This window comes from Myxocyprinus asiaticus, chromosome 2 (assembly GCF_019703515.2).
Source record: "Myxocyprinus asiaticus isolate MX2 ecotype Aquarium Trade chromosome 2, UBuf_Myxa_2, whole genome shotgun sequence".
Classification (NCBI taxonomy): domain Eukaryota; kingdom Metazoa; phylum Chordata; class Actinopteri; order Cypriniformes; family Catostomidae; genus Myxocyprinus; species Myxocyprinus asiaticus.
The window spans coordinates 63,672,841-63,689,431 of NC_059345.1; the positions used below are offsets into that span (position 1 = coordinate 63,672,841).

Below are 16,591 nucleotides of genomic sequence, written 5' to 3' on the forward strand. Positions count from 1 at the left end.
TTTAATGATAAACTGAACCAAAAAGACAAACACACACGTAGGTGTCGGAGCCCCCGGCATGACGTACATACCCCCCCCTTTCTGTGGGGAGGGGGGCGTGCTTTCTGCCCCGTCTGCCGGCAGGTCATCCTCGCCTTCCTGGATCTGGGAGGGGACAAGGGGAGGGAAACAAAAAAAAAAAAAAAATGCGGTACTTGTACGCGATGGTACCAAATTAACACTAATATTTAAAAAGAGAGGGAAAGGCCAATGCGGAGCGGCAGTGGGAGAGAGAGAGAGAAAAAAACCGGACTTGCCGGTTCTCCGAACCACCGTAGCCTGTCCTCAGCCACTCCTCCACCCTCTAGTGGATGACAGCCGCACCTCCCCGGGCAGATCGGAGGCAGTGTTCCGGCCCCTGGCGGACGGAACGCCCCATCGCATTTTCGATGGATGGTAGGGGTTTCCCCCGCCCTTGGCAGCGGTCCTCCCACTCCAGGCGGTCGGCCAGGAACCCCTCCCCGCTCACGGTCGGCGGTCTCAGACCCCGCCGTGTTTTAGCAGCTGGTAGGGGTCTCCTCTGCCCCTAGCAATGGTCCTGACCGCTCCAGGCGGTCAGTTAGGAGCCCCTCCTCCCCTCGCGGTTGGCGGCCATTCCTCCGCTCTCAGGCGGCTGGGCCCAGGCCTGGCGGATTGCCGCGGCTGCTCCTTTGGGGTGGATGGTAGTGGCGAAGGCTCTACTACGGCGCATTCCTCCTGCTTCCTGGGTTTTGGCACCAGTGTAACACATCAATGGAAAGGAGGAGGCGAGGACCGGCTTTACAATATAAATAAAGGTTTCATGATAAACTGAACCAAAAAGACAAACACACATGCAGGTTTCGGACAGCTGTCCGTAACTCTCTCTCTGTCACACTGCCGTCTCCGGTCGGCCTTATCCCTCTCAGGCTTAATCAGCCTAATTAGGGGCCAGGTGTGTGGAATGCCCTCCGCCCTGCCACATAAACGTTTGCAGGGTAAACTTCGACAGCAGTGAATGGGAGTGAATGGGGGACCACAGCAAATACTATTTTCACTTACCCGTTTGCTCCAACAGCAAAAGAAAAAATCCACTATTACGTTTGAATGACTTTCCAGAAGAGTTAAAAAACAGAGCGGTGGATTAAGTCAGTAAAATGGGAGAAGATGCCAAATTTACTGTCACTCTCTCATCAACTGTAATAGAAATCCCCTCGCAGCAGTGGTAATTCGTATTTTAAAACTAATTCCAGGGTAATATAACACAAATCATAATGTTATACATTTACACTCAACATTTAAAAAATTACGAGATTTACGCTGATAAATAAGGCGGAAACACGTCATCACAGTCTGTGAAAAAGGTCTATTGTTTTGCCAGATCACCATCGCTGTTGGTAACTCCGCCCCTTCCGCTATGTACGGCAAGCCGCATGTGCTGAGTGCATGAAGTGTCCAACATTCCACACTCTATTTTGACGGTTGAAAAAGTGCATCATCCGGGTACTCGTAGTACACTTCTTTTGCAGCATTTTAAGTGTAAACATACTACTCGCACTACTTACACTTCAAAATGACATAAAATAGTGCAGAGGTGTGCGGTCTGGGACGCACCTACAGTCTTTCCATCTCTGTAAACAATACCAGAGATGACAACTTGAAGGACATTGAAGATTTTTAATTTCAAAGAAAACAGTCAGTGAGCCTAACAGCTAAAACTGATATATATTTATATTCTTTTTAAAATTACTGGGACAGTGGCACAAACCAGGACGTCTGGTCACCCTAGCAAAGAAGTGAAAGTAGCTGTTTTGGTCAGAGTACTGTTAGGTTTAGGGTTTGAGTTAGGGTTAGCTAGCAAAAGTTAATAGAAAATGGACTATCTAAACATGAAAATGTAAGCATGTGTTTATGTTATACAGGGCACAGAGATTGAGGTCTTTATCTACTGCAGCAAATTATTTATCCCAAAATTAGTAGCCTTCATTCTGTCTGATTTCTGTAAACTATCATAGATTATCATTATCTTGAAGAGTCAAAACATTACTTTTGGCCCTTTTTTCAAAGCATGGCTCTTTTAATGCTAAAACACTTTGCCTGCACACTACAACCAAAAAATCAAAACAACAAACTCAATTGTACAAACATAAAACTAAGACAAAATCAAACATCTACTGTAGCTCAAACTTGAATCTAATTCAAACTTTTCCTTCATGGTTCATAAAATGCTTAAGGGTCTTCATTTACGCAGATACAATCCCAGATAGCACACGTGCATCTCCAAGATGTCTGTTGTAGATCTTTTCATCTGGAAAGCACCACAAACTAATTAACATCTGTTAAACATCTTAAAAATATCAGATTTACAAACATTCTAATTATATAAACATCTCAAAGACATCTGCTGAATGTCTTATTGACATATGAGACATACTTATTGACATACTGATTGCAGATGAGCAAACAACAATCAAAATATGTCTTCCAGATGTAAACACACACATCAAATAGACATCTGGATGGCGTACGTTTGTTATCAGCGATGATACTTACATTATTCACTGAGGCTGTAAATTGTAATATAAAATAGGCAAGGGTCTTCCATTGAACTCATACCAGCCATATCACAGGTTTCCCCTCTTAAATTTGGGATATTTTATGTGTAGTACAATACAAACATTAATGTGTGTTGGATAAAACACTTAAATTATTGTATTAATATATGTAAATAAGACTGTTGTTTATAGTAATTTCATTTACATTACATTTATGCATTTGGCTGACGCTTTTATCCAAAGTGACCTGATTACAGGGACAATCCCTCTGGAGCAAAGCACCTTGCTCAAGGACACAATGTTGGTGGCTGTGGGGATTGAACCAACAACCTTCCACTTACCAGTTCAGTGCTTTAGTCCACTACACCACTCCACAATTTCAAATCAAGTAATATCTTGGTCAAAAAATCTGTAATCAAATAACTATCAATGTGGAAATCGCATGTCATTACTATGGCTCTACAGGTGAATATATCTCTGAGATGATATGGTGAATTCTTCTATTAAAATGAATGGGAAAAATTGGAATACCCAACTGTTAATGGATGTAGAAAGGAAGTCCTGTTTTACAAGTAAAAGAACCAATCACCTTTTAGATACAGACATTGCCTGTCAATCAGCTTGAGAACCTGCATGCACATTAGCTATACAAGCTGAAAATAGCATTTTTTAGCGTAATCTGAGGTAAAGCATTGTCAGTTTTTACTGCTGATTTGAAATATGTTCTTTAATCGTAATCTTGACAACCGTTTTGGAGATTTCAAGGAGACAGGAGCTGCACTTGTATGCTGCTTGTTTACACAGACAAATAGCTGCCCTAGAGCGTTCCAAAGATGGCCGCCAGTGGACTGACTTGCTAGAAAGAATTTGGTTTTCAACCACAGATGTCGACAGAGACTCCAAAAGTTCCGTAGTGCAGCTTTAGGTACTGATACAGTCCTCATATGATATTGCTTAAATATAAAACTGGATCAGTCATATAGGCTACCATACTTCAGCCAAGTGGTTTAGCCTTTGAAATTTTCCAGACTGATCTCACAGTGAAGTAGTAGATTGATGTTTCATAAGCTAAAATCGGTCTGTGCTTACCAAAATTCAAAACACTGCCCCAGTGGCCAAAGCGGTAAGTTTTGTTGGGTGTTTGGGAATATGTGAGCTCCATTTTCCATTTGTGATGTCCACAGAGGGGCACCAAAAGCGAGTTGTGAAGCCAGTTGTTTCCAGCTGTACAGGCTGTAATACAATAAAGAGGAATGCATATTTTATAAACTGTACCCCCAAACCTAAACCTAAACCTAACCATCAGTGAAATAAAAATGTAATGTTAGAGGGAAAAATGCAACCTCCGAATCGCACTCGTCACTGATTTTGCGATCGCAATTACTTCCTGGTTTCAACGTTGTGTCTGAACTTGGGTCTCCCACGCTGTTGACGCAGTGTGCTTCCGGTCATGCCACAAGAGAACGTAAACACGTGGGAGCCGATGCAAAAGTGTCTGATAGGAGATGGCGCTTGTCAGTGAGTCAGCATTATGTGGCTGATCCTAGGGTACTGGAACTCTCAGATGTTGCATTTGCAATGACCCATATACAAAACGCTTAAACCCTAAAAAAAGAAACAAGTTGCTATGATACACAGCATGCTCCAGTATGACGCACAGTGTTTCTCATTGCTTTAAAATTACCTATTTGCCACGAGGGATTAAGCAGAGAGAAGGCTTAAAAAACTTTGAGGATTGAGGGCTTTAATATTGACCTCACTAAAGTTTATACTGCAGTGTACAAACTGCACTTACCTATACGTTCACCTTAAAAGTTTTGCTTTTGTACTCCAACCATTTTTAGAAATGTTTATCACCAAATGTTATTTTGGATTGGTATCAAATGGTAAGTCAGCACAATGCATTTACTTATGTGATGGCAGGGACAAGGCCAAAGTGTGTTGTATTTAACAATGGGAAACAGCTTAAAGGGGCAATGTAGTGGGTTGTGGCTTTGTTTCAGAGAAGCTGTTTTTCCTGCTTCATGTCTGACTCTGACCATCACCCTTATTATAGAGGCTGCTTCCTGTTTGGCAGGAAGTGATGTCATATGCAGGTTGACCTTTAGCGTGCTGGGAGAATTAAAACTGCCATGCCATCCTGAATGGCTTGATAGAACAAGGTGAACCAAACTTCCATGTTTACACCTAGTTTTGCCTTCTCCATTTATTTTCTAAGATCTAAGTTCTTTAAGTTAAATTATTTGTGCTAATTTCCCCATTGCTGAGAGTTTTCTGTGTCATATTTTTTATTTGTTTCATCATTTGCCATCGTACAGCATATTACATTTCTAAAAAGTTGTAAAGGCATACACAGAAATGCAATTTACAAAAGATATAAAGGTTTAATTTCCATTATAGAGTTTAGAGTAATTTACTAACACAATATTAATGTGTTAAAATTACTATATCAGTAACTGTCATACCCAAGAGGTCAAGGTTTTGCTGGATTTAGCATGATCCAGTTAGCTTCTGCTGGTAGATGCCATAACTGCAAAAAAAATAACAATTAAAAAAAATTAATCGACAGCCATTGCCATGAATATGCCATGCATTTTGCACAACAGTGCCATATCTGGTGGCACCTGCCCCTCCACTGCTTAGGAATAGTGTAACATGGCAAAATTAAAGAAGGAAATACAAATTATAACTGCTTAAAAAGGTATAGGTAGGTTGCTAGTGACCTGATGCATGTAATAGTGTAATATATTTGCACTTCCATAAATCTATTATTATCTCACTTTCTGGTTCTTCTTCTTCTTCTTCTGTAAAAAAATCAGCATCTTACTAGTCCTACACTGTTTGCTGTACACCCATGAATGAGGTGTCAAATTGTCCAGCTTATTGAGGAGAATTCTGCTATGACTTTCATAAGCAGCCGGGCATACAATGTTCACACGGCAGATGAAAAATCCCATAGATAAGGGATCAGTGGGATCACATCTCCATATCAGAATGTCATAGAGACTTCAGGGTTGGCTCATTTCATTCGGGCTAGCAAGCGGCCTTTAAGAATCACCCTGGCAACTGCCTAGGCACACCTTAGCAACCATCGAATACACTATCGATATACTGTAGAAATAATCAAAAATTAAGAAAATAAATTTTATTTTCTAATTGTAATTAATAGGCTTTTCACGTTTTTACACTATCTGAGCAATTTTTAAATCTGTTTTGTGATAACAAATGCAAGTGTCAGGCTGCAAAATTAGCATTTAAGTGTTAATGAAATGAAATCCAAATGTACATTTTTGTCATTTTTTTTTTTTTCTTTAGTGTGGGGCATTTTGCTGCAGTATATGAGTGAATTCTTGTAAAAGTGTGGATCTTTGAAAGATAAAAAATTATTTGGGCCTATATACATACATGATACACAGTATATGACTATTTAGATTTTATTTTTTTCATAGAACCACACTTTTACAAGTATCAAGCTATATATATATATATATATATATATATATATATATATATATATATACACACATATACACACACACACACACACACACACACACACAGGCGGCCAAAAGTTTGGAATAATGTATTTTGCTGTTTTGTAAGGAAATTGGTACTTTAATTCACCAAAGTGGCATTCAGCTGATCACAAAGTATAGTCAGGACATTACTGATGTAAAAAACAGCACCATCGCTATTTGAAAAGTACATTTTTGATCAAATCTAGACAGGCCCCATTAACAGCAGCCAGCACTGTTTTTGAGTTGCAACAGTATGCAATAGACTGGCATGTTTTAAGGTCATTATTAGGTCAAAAATGGCAAAAAAGAAACAGCTTTCTCTAGAAACTCATCAGTCAATCATTGTTTTGAGGAATGAAGGCTATACAATGCTTGAAAGAGATTTCATACAAAGGTGTACACTACAGTCTTCAAAGACAAAGGACAACTGGCTCTAACAAGGACAGAAAGAGATGTGAAAGGCCAGATGTACGACTAAACAAGAGGATAAGTACATCAGAGTCTCTAGTTTGAGAAATAGATGCCTCACATGTCCTCAGCTGACAGCTTCATTGAATTCTACACGCTCAACACCAGTTTTATGTACAACAGTAAAGAGGAGACTCAGGGGTGCAGGCCTTATGGGAAGAATTGCAAAGAAAAAGCCACTTTTGAAACAGAAAAACAAAAAGAAAAGGTTAGAGTGGGCAAAGAAACACAGACATTGGACAACAGATAATTGGAAAAGAGTGTTATGGATCTTAACCCCATTGATCTTTTGTGGGATCAGCTAGACTGTAAGATGTGTGAGAAGAGCCCGACAAGACAGCCACATCTATGGCAAGTGCTACAGGAAGGGTAAAGTGTCACCTGAGTATCTAAAACTGATAGCTAGAATGTCAAGGATCTGCAAAGCTGTCATTGCTGCACATGCTGCACATTTTTTATGAGAATTCTTTGATGTAGTTTTAGAAGTTCTGAAAATTATTTTCAAATTGTAATAGTAATTTTTCATGTTATTAATGTCCTGAATATACATTGTGATCAGTTGAATGCCACTTTGGTGAATAAAAGTACCAATTTCTTTCCATAATAGCAAAATCTTTACATTATTCCAAACTGTTGGCTGCCAATATACACTACCGGTCAAAAGTTTTGAAACACTTGACCAAAATGTTTCCCATGATCTTTAAAATCTTTTGATCTGATGGCATATGCTTAAATGTTTGAAATTAGTTTTGTAGACAAAAATATAATTGTGCCACCATATTCATTTATTTAATTATAAATCTAAAATGTAATAAAATAAAAAAAAAGTTTTTGAAATTGATGACTTGGACCAAATAATAAAGAAAAGCAGCCACTAAGTGCCCAACACAGATGGGAACTCCTTCAATAATGTTTAAAAATCATCCCAGGGTGATACCTCAAGAAGTTGGTTGAGAAAATGTCAAAACTACATGTCTGCAAATTCTAGGCAAAGGGTGACTACTTTGAAGATGCTAAAATGTAACACAGTTTTGATTTATTTTGGATTTTGTTTAGTCACAACATAATTCCCATAGTTCCATTTATGTTATTCCATAGTTTTGATGAATTTACTATTATTCTAAAATGTGAAGAAATAAAATTATAATAAAGAATGAGTAAGTGTTTCAAAACTTTTGACCGGTAGTATGTGTATATATATATACAGTACATTCAGAAAGTATTCAGACCCCTTAATTTTTCTCACATTTTATGTTGCAGCCTTATGCTAAAATGCTTTAAATTATTATTTTTTTCACATCAATCTACACTCCATACCACATAATGACAAAGCAAAAACCAGATTTTTGATAACTTTGCAAATGTATTAAAAATAAAAAATGGAAATATCACATTGACATAAGTATTCAGACCCGTTGCTATGACAATTGAGATTTAGCTCAGGTTCAGCCATTTCTCTGGATCATCTTTGAGATGTTTCTACACTTTGATTGGAGTCCACCTGTGGCAAATTAAACTGATTGGACATGATTTGAAAAGGCTCACACCTGTCTACTGTATATAAGATCTCACAGCTGAAAATGCATATCAGAGCAAAAAAACCAAGCCATGAGGTCAAAGGAACTGCCTGTAGAGCTCAGAGACAGGATTGTGTTGAGGCACAGATCTGGGAAAGGCTACAAAAAAATTGGGGGAGAAGGGCCTTGGTAAGATAGGTGACCAAGAACACGATTGCCACTCTGGTTGAGCTCCAGAGGTCATGTGTGGAGTTGGGAGAAATGTGCAGAAGGACAACTATCACTGCAACACCAAAGAGTGGCCAGATGGAAGACTCTCCTCAGTGCAAGACACAAGAAAGCCCACTTGGAATTTGCAAAAAACACCTAAAGAACTCTCAGACTGTGAGAAACAAGATTCTCTGGTCTGATGAAATGAAGATTGAACTGTTTGGCCTCAATTCCAAGTGTCATGTCTGGAGGAAACCAGGCACCACTCATCACCTGCACAATACAATCCCAACGGTGAAGCATGGTGGTGGTAGCATCATGCTCTGGGGTGTTTTTCAGCGGCAGGGACTGGGGGACTGGTCAGGGTTGAAGGAAAGCTGAACACAGCAAAATATCCTCAATGAAAACCTGGTCCAGAGCGCTCAGGACCTCTGACTGGGCCGAAGGTTCACCTTCCAACAGGACAATGACCCTAAGCACACAGCCAAGACAACGCAAGAGTGGCTTAGGGACAACTCTGTGAATGTCCTTGAGTGGCCCAGCCAGAGCCCGGACTTGAACCCAATCAAACATCTCTGGAGAGACCTGAAAATGGCTGTGCACCGACGGTCCCATCCAACCTGACAGAGCTTGAGAGGATCTGCAGAGAAGAATGGCAGAAAATCCCCAAATCCAGGTGTGCAAAGCTTGTCGCATCATACCCAAAAAAGACTTGAGGCTGTAATCGCTGCCAAAAGTGCTTCAGCTAAGTACTGAGTTAAGGGTCTGAATACTTATGTCAATGTGATATTTCAGTTTTTTTTTTTTTTTTGCAAAGTTATCAAAAATCTGGTTTTATATATATATATATTATATATAATATTATATTCTTGTAAATTGTATGTCTCTGTGATGTATTGCAAAAAGCAGCATGTTTATTGTAGTCTTTTCACCTCATTAATATAAAAAGTATTTTTTTAATTAAACGCTGTCAAATCATCTAAAGACTCTCCTGACAAAAAAGTTATCCATACAATTTTGACTTGAAAATGAAGCTGTATATCAAATTTTCTGAGAAACGGCCACAAGGTAGCACTAAAACAAACAAATTTACATATTTGATAATAACTTCAGAAATGTATGGGCTAGAATAAAAATGTTTTCTCTGAATCCTTCAGTGCCCCCAAATCAATCCGTCATGTAGATTACAATATCCGCAAGAAATATTTTCGAACAATTTTCTGCCATTTTGAATTTCTGGAAGAAAAAATAAATTTCGAACTCACCCTAGACTGATTGTCTGATTCATATGAAATTTGGTATGTACGATCTAGAGATGCTCCTGGCAAAAGTTATCAAAATAAATTTTATTCATTTAATTATTTAGACCAGGGGTGTCAAACTCGGTCCGTGGAGGGCCACAGTCCAGCAGAGTTTAGCTCCAACCCTAATTAAACACAACTGAAGCAGCTAATCAAGGTCTTCAGGAGTGCTTGAAGATTACAAGGAGGCATTTTGGAGCAGGGCTGGAACTAAACTCTGCAGGGCTGCACCCTCCAGGAACAGCCCGACATTTTTCATTTTTCGGTGTGGTCTATCATGACTAATTTGCCTGTATCTTGTGAGTGCAATGTCCAAACTTAACAAAATTTGGTAAACACAGACAACAGGACAATGTGAGGTCACATGCTGATTTCATCTATTTCTGATGCTAGGGGGTGCTATTACTTAAGAAAATCCTAATTGTGCAACTGTGATTAAAGACACTTACATTTTACACCAAAACAACTATATACACATCATCCACATTATCCACATTAACTACATTTTTGTAGTTATTTTGCTGAACGTGTTATTAGAAACCAATATAAATAAGCTGTATTTATTTCCAGCACAGCCATTTTATTGGTTGTATTGTGCTTTTTAGGGCCCAATAAGCACCGAATGTTTGTAGGCATATCATATCTCTTAGTTATCACTTAGCTGTTTACACCTGGTATTAACGTGCACCTCCACTGCGTTTCGGATCTTTCAATTATTTATTTGTAAATATGTCCATATTTTTACTTCAAAAAGTAAATTATTCAACTTATTCAACCCCAGATGGCTCAGCTAACCCCTGAATGACTCGATCACTAACTTGGGGCAACACTTGATACACTGTTAAAAATAACCTCGGTAAAGATTACAAAGCAAATTGCCTACTAATTGGTCCGGTTGCTAGGGAGGGTAGAGTCACGTGGGGTAACATCCTCGTGGTCATGATTAGTGGTTCTCGCTCTCAATGGGGCGCGTGGTAAGTTGTGCGTGGATCGCGGAGAGTAGCATGAGTCTCCACATGCCGTGCATAGCAAGTCACGTGATAAGATGCACAGATTGACGGTCTCAGAAGCGGAGGCAACTGGGACTTGTCCTCCACCACCCAGATTGAGGTGAGTAACCGCACAACCATGAGGACCTACTAAATAGTGGGAATTGGGCATTCCAAATTGGGAGAAAAAGGGGATTCAATTAAATAAATAAATAAAGACACCATGTAGAGTAGGGGTGATAACGCATTTTAAGTCACAGGTCAGACTGTGGAAGATTTTTTATTTCATTAAACATTGGAGTAGCCTTCCCAGAGAGAGCACAGGCAATGTAGCTGCATGTTCGAGCTAATAATGTCCTGAATTAACTTTATACTGCTTAATAACCATAGTATGGAGTCATTGGTCCCTATCCCTAAAGCCTCCCCCTACAGGTTCCTCTAAACATCGACACGACACCGGCTTATAAGACTAACTAGTTCGATAATCAGACTACACAGGAAGCGCCGGATGTTTCGTGCTGTAAATTAAAAAAACTAATAAGAGTCATTTGTTCGGGAATCAGGCTACACTGTAAGTTCCCAACCCTAGTGATAAAGCCAGTTTGATCACAGACTGCCCAGAACAGCCACTGTAGTAGAAGCATCGGGTATGATCCTCACTTTAAAGGTGAAGTATGTAACTTTTTTTATTTAAAAAATGTTCTACTATACCAGTTTACTGTTCACTGACAACTATAAGTAAGCCACTTGTGGGTTTACTTCCCCAAAAAGTATAAACACTAAGCCTCCCAGGCACTATTAAAACACTGATGTTTATATTTTTATCAACCTGCTCAGCTCCACCCATCCCTTTCTAGCTCAACTTATAGAGTGAATTTGGGTGTCGCTACTTGTAGTGAACAACCATGACAGAAGTGTATAAATTTAGATTCGCCTACAGATGTTAAAGCCAAAATTCGAAGACTTGCTAAAAGACACAGAGACAGAGAACGGAGTAAAAGCAAAGTGAACATTATTTACAAGGTGGAGGACTTTGACACCCAGCTGCCATTCAATCTGGCGATGCTATCGGACAACCCGATTCCTCTGCCATGCTTTCTGTCTGATGTTTCTGTTTATTAGGACGTTAAACAATTACCTCCTTTTATTTAGCATGGCTTATTTGTTCACAGGGGCGTGATGAGTCTACTTTATTTTTGCAATTCTGTTTGGTGCCACTAGTAGTGCAGAAATTACATATTTCAACTTTAAAGGTACACGCAGTAATATTTTTGTTAATGTTGCATTGACACCTAGCAAAATAGATGCAGAATCAATCGTCAGTTATCTACACTATTGTAGAAATATGCAGGAGGTTATGGAGATAAAGTGATTCATATTTGGCAGGTCATATGATTTCAAAATGGTGCCACTCATGAATGTGCACCCAGCACCATATGTAGAATAAAGCTGCTTTTAGAAACTGCTAAAACTAGTCTTCATCTCATGTGAGAGTATATAATTTTAGGCATGTTTTTAAAAAATATGGTGCATCATTAATTCCATCAATTATATGCATAATGTTATGAATATATCACAAATATTTTTTGTGTTTAGTCAAATGGGTTTCATGTTGCGTGCATCCAGAGCACATGACCTTTCATAACACCTACATCCACACAATAGATGCTCCTACCCAGGGGTGGTACTAGGATGCGATCTTTAGGGGTGCATTTTTATCTTTACAGTAGGCAACTGGTTGTCTCTTTGCAGACCTGTGGAGTTCCCTCTGGCCCCCCTTGGACCTGGCCATGCTCCCACCACAGTAACAACTACAGACCCCAGTCCATTCCGAATCAGTACATGAAATGACACATTATGTTAAGAATTGTAACTCAAACAGGTTAGAAAACTAATCCCATCCAAATAGAGTTTCAGACATTTTTTAATTACTGATGGGCAAACTAATGTATCAGTTCCTGCAGTCATAGGACCATTTAGGGTCTGCTTAATAATAATGAACAAAATCTCAAATGAAGTCAAGCACTATAGCAGGAAGTTTAAAGACTCGGTTCCTCTATGTGGTTGAAATGAAACAGTGTTGTCAATGTTGCATGTCTGCATGTGAAATGAGAAAAAAAATGTACAGACACATATGAACTTTAGAGTTTTGCTGCATTTGAAACTGCACTTTTATAAGTTTCGTGTACAACATAAAAAGGAAGAGGAACGCATGTAAAAGAGGCAATTAAACAAAACAACACCACAAGGGAATTAAGTTGGGTGATTCAAATGAGAGTAATTGTATTCTTTATCTTTATCTTACTATTTTTTATATTTGCAGTGTACAAACAATAGTAAACCATTGTTTTTTTTTTCTTTCTTTTTTTATTATTATTCCTCTCAATCTCCATAGTCCATCTGTCTGATTGAGAATGTTTCCTCAGTGTTTGTTTTTACATGGGGGGGTTCACCCAGGACACCATTTTAAGCTACAACCACCACTGATCATGTGAAAATAATATGGCTAACACTAATGCAATATTTGGCCCATTGTTTGTTTCATATGTCAGGCTGGTAAATCACTTCTGCTGTTGTTTGTCCACTTACAAAACCTCCTATTTAGCCTATGTCATGTGAATAATTGTGCATATTTTTGGGTGTATATATATATATATATATATATATATATATATATATTTAAAATGAATGCTGTGATCTTGACATCTAGAACTACACATTTCTATACAAAAGCAACGTTACCTGTCACAAAACCTGTTCATTGTTAACCTCCCATTCAAAACAACATTCCAAAAGAAATATTTGTTATTGTTTATGATCACATACAGGCAAGGATGTAGATTTCACTTGAACATTGGGGGGGTTGTACTTGCATGTTTTGGTTATTGGGGGTTACCTCCCCCCATCCCACCTAGAATCTACGCCCCTACATACAGGCCTATTTTCTCCATAGTTATATTTTTAAAGCCAAACAAGCAGGCATATAACTATGCGTGATTTGTTTTTCTTCGGCATATGGTAGCCAGCATGAATAAAAAACAATTACCAGTATCTAACCAAATATAGCAAAATCTTACACTTTAACCTGCCATCATATGCCATTATACTTTGTGCTCTCTGTTGACATATCAATCCAAACTGCATAAATGATGCCTTCGCAGGCAGTGTTGGGTGTAATTTGATTACAAAGTAATCAGTTACTGTAATATTTACTCTTTAACCAAAAATGTGTGTAACACATTACATTTTAAATCCTTGTAATCACATTACAGTTACTGACTTTCAATTAATTACTTTGAAGTACATTACTTGGTTAATACATATTTCTAAAATATTATTATATATAATACATTTTAAATACACATGTTCATATGTATGTCTTTTTGCATTTCTGTGACAGAGCTGAAGGGTATGCAACAATGAACAAGGAAGAAATATAGATAACATTTTGAATTTGTTGAGCAGAAAAACAAAAACTATGAAAAGTGTTTAGTATGTAACTTAAAAGAAAGTCATTAGTAATGTGATTACATTTTCGATTAAGTAATCAGTAAAGTACTCTGATTAAAATTTGTATAGCAGTAATTATCAATTTGTTGTGGATAAATAATCTTATTATATATAAGTGAAAATAGGCATTTTTCAGATTTCCAAACCAGTAGGTGGCGCTGTGACCAAACTGCTTAGGTACCCTTAGGACATTGTGGTGACGTAATATACCAACGTCTGTTTCAATTTGTCAAAGCGTTGCAAAGATATAACCTTACGTCCCATTTGGTGTCCTCTTAGACAGATTCGTTGATAAAACCTGAACTTTAATGAAAAGTTTGCCAGTATTATTTGTCCACCACTGGCATAAGATTATCCGACCCAAATTTGGGCAAGATCTGATGGACCCTCGGAGGTGTTTGAAAAATAGTTTTTTAGAAACAAAATAAAAAAATGGTGGAAAATCTAGTCAGGTGGAAACCAAGGTGTGTATTCAACTCAACATTAGCAAAGGAAAAAAAAATAATTACATTTATATACCACTTGGTTAACATAAACCAAGTAACATAACTGCAAGACTCTACACTGCGAATACTCTACATAGGCAGCATTCCTTATGCGAAGTGGAGACTTGACTCACAATTGATTTCAATAGCATTTAGCATCATCATGTTGCTAAACTAATGCTAAAGCTAATTAACATATTTATAATCAACAATCGACAAACAAGCAGTGTAATGTTTGAGAGCGTGTTTATGACACTGAGAAAAGCATTGTAACTTTAAAGTTGATCTGCTGTCCATGACGGTAGTAGTGTAAAGCACCTCTGTTTTAGGACTTTCAAAACACTCTCTAACTCTGTGGTGTGCCCTTTTTTGTTTGGTTCCACTGCTTGACCTAAATACGCAACATACAGTGTTGATGATTTAGTACTGATCAATTTCTATGTCTGTCACACGTGTTCCTCTATTTAGCAGAGATATCATATGAATGCATTTTAAATATGCAAACACAAGCAGTATAAGACCCCCCTCTCTCTATCTCTCTCTCTCTCTGACAAACACACACGTACACACACTGCCTGTATTTAATAGTCTGGACACTACTGAAAGGCCTCTTATCTGATCACAGCCAGAACTAAATTTAACTTAAACAATCAAGCAATTGTCAGATGGGCAGAAACCAGGCACAAATGCCCTTTTTGTGTGCTAATGCAAAACTCATTGGGCTCAACAATGAGGATTTTTTCAACTGGCCCAGTCAGTCCAGTGGTTAAAATTTTTACTTGCCTTGCCAAAATTTTCACTGGCCCCACCACAAAAGATGCATTTTATGTTCTGGAAATTTTTTTTTACATTTTGCATGAAATGTTACGTTTCCTTTACAAGGAAATGTAAAAAAAAAAAAAATAGGTGTTAAATTTTGCAGTAATAGTGTTACTATAAAAACACTTTTTCTGGAAACCTAAAGCACACAATGCAAAACATGACTTCATTGCTTATTTTCTTGCCCTTTAAGAGTATTGATAGGCCTTCAGGTAGTCAGCAAAAAAAATGTTTTTTTTGTTTTGTTTTTTTTACCATGACAGCGGATATATTTGGTTGAATACATACCATTTGGTCGAATCCATTGGTCAAACCAACAATCCCGCCACTAAATCATGCCATTGGTTGTGTCAGTGAGCTGTGTCAGGCTGGTTGGGAAGCTCAAACAAGTAAGAAAAAGTAATTTGCAGTGACAAGTCAACCTGAAGTCATTCATTTTCAGTGAGAGTTGGTGATTTCAATGATATGTGCGACCCAACCGTTGGCCATGAGACAAAGTTGTGCAGAATTCAACTTGATGCAGCAATGAGAGGGAGAGACTGCCAATAGTGCAGACAGTGAAGCTCACATCACCCACCACCGGATGCAGTTGGACACAGTAGTTGAGTAGGAACGCCACCTATCAACCAATAACACAGAGTTGGCAACCTTCAGCGATTTAATCGCTGTTAGTGTTAATGTGGCTTTAGGCCTCCTGCTGTGTTTCTTTGCCTAAAATAAACCTGCCACAGATCTCCTGTCAGAGACAACCAACACACACAAGCACACAAATTTGCCTGTAATTTTTATACAACAATCTCACCTAAATCATATTTCTTATCTGTAGTTTTATTCAGATGGAATGATTTTTAAAGTATATCGCCCACATTATGGCCCTACTCTTCAGTCAATTTTTTCCCAGCAAGACTTGATGCAATCATGAACTGTCCCTTAACTTTTATGGGGTCAGTTATTTTAGAAATAAAAGGGAGGTTAGAAATAGGTCTAAAATGAGACATGACTGTAGGGTCTAGATTAGGCCTTTTAAGAAGGGGTTGTATAATGGCATGTTTAAAATAATTGGTACAGTCCCTGTTACAAGGCACTTATTAATATTTAATAGGATTCTGGGTCCAACAGCATCAAAAATGCATTTAAGAAGACGTGAGGGAATACTGTTGAGGAGAGAACCAGTAGGCTTTGGCTGACCAGAAATTATGAAAAAAATAAAATGAAATAGGTT

General features: G+C 38.2%; 1 protein-coding gene across 7 annotated transcripts in view; it reads right to left on the reverse strand.

Moving 5' to 3' along the window:
• Positions 1-16,591, reverse strand: part of LOC127452709 (signal-induced proliferation-associated 1-like protein 2) — a 112,167-nt gene that overhangs the window by 89,814 nt on the left and 5,762 nt on the right. The window contains exons 2-3 of one of the 7 annotated variants that reach the window (XM_051718354.1): positions 5,018-5,082; positions 3,642-3,785 (exon numbers count right to left, since the gene is read on the reverse strand). The exons of 5 other annotated variants lie outside the window; for them this stretch is intronic. The gene's annotated coding sequence lies outside the window, so the exon portion shown is untranslated. The remainder of the gene's footprint in view (positions 1-3,641; positions 3,786-5,017; positions 5,083-16,591) is intronic. One more of the 7 variants, XM_051718373.1, reaches the window with a different exon arrangement.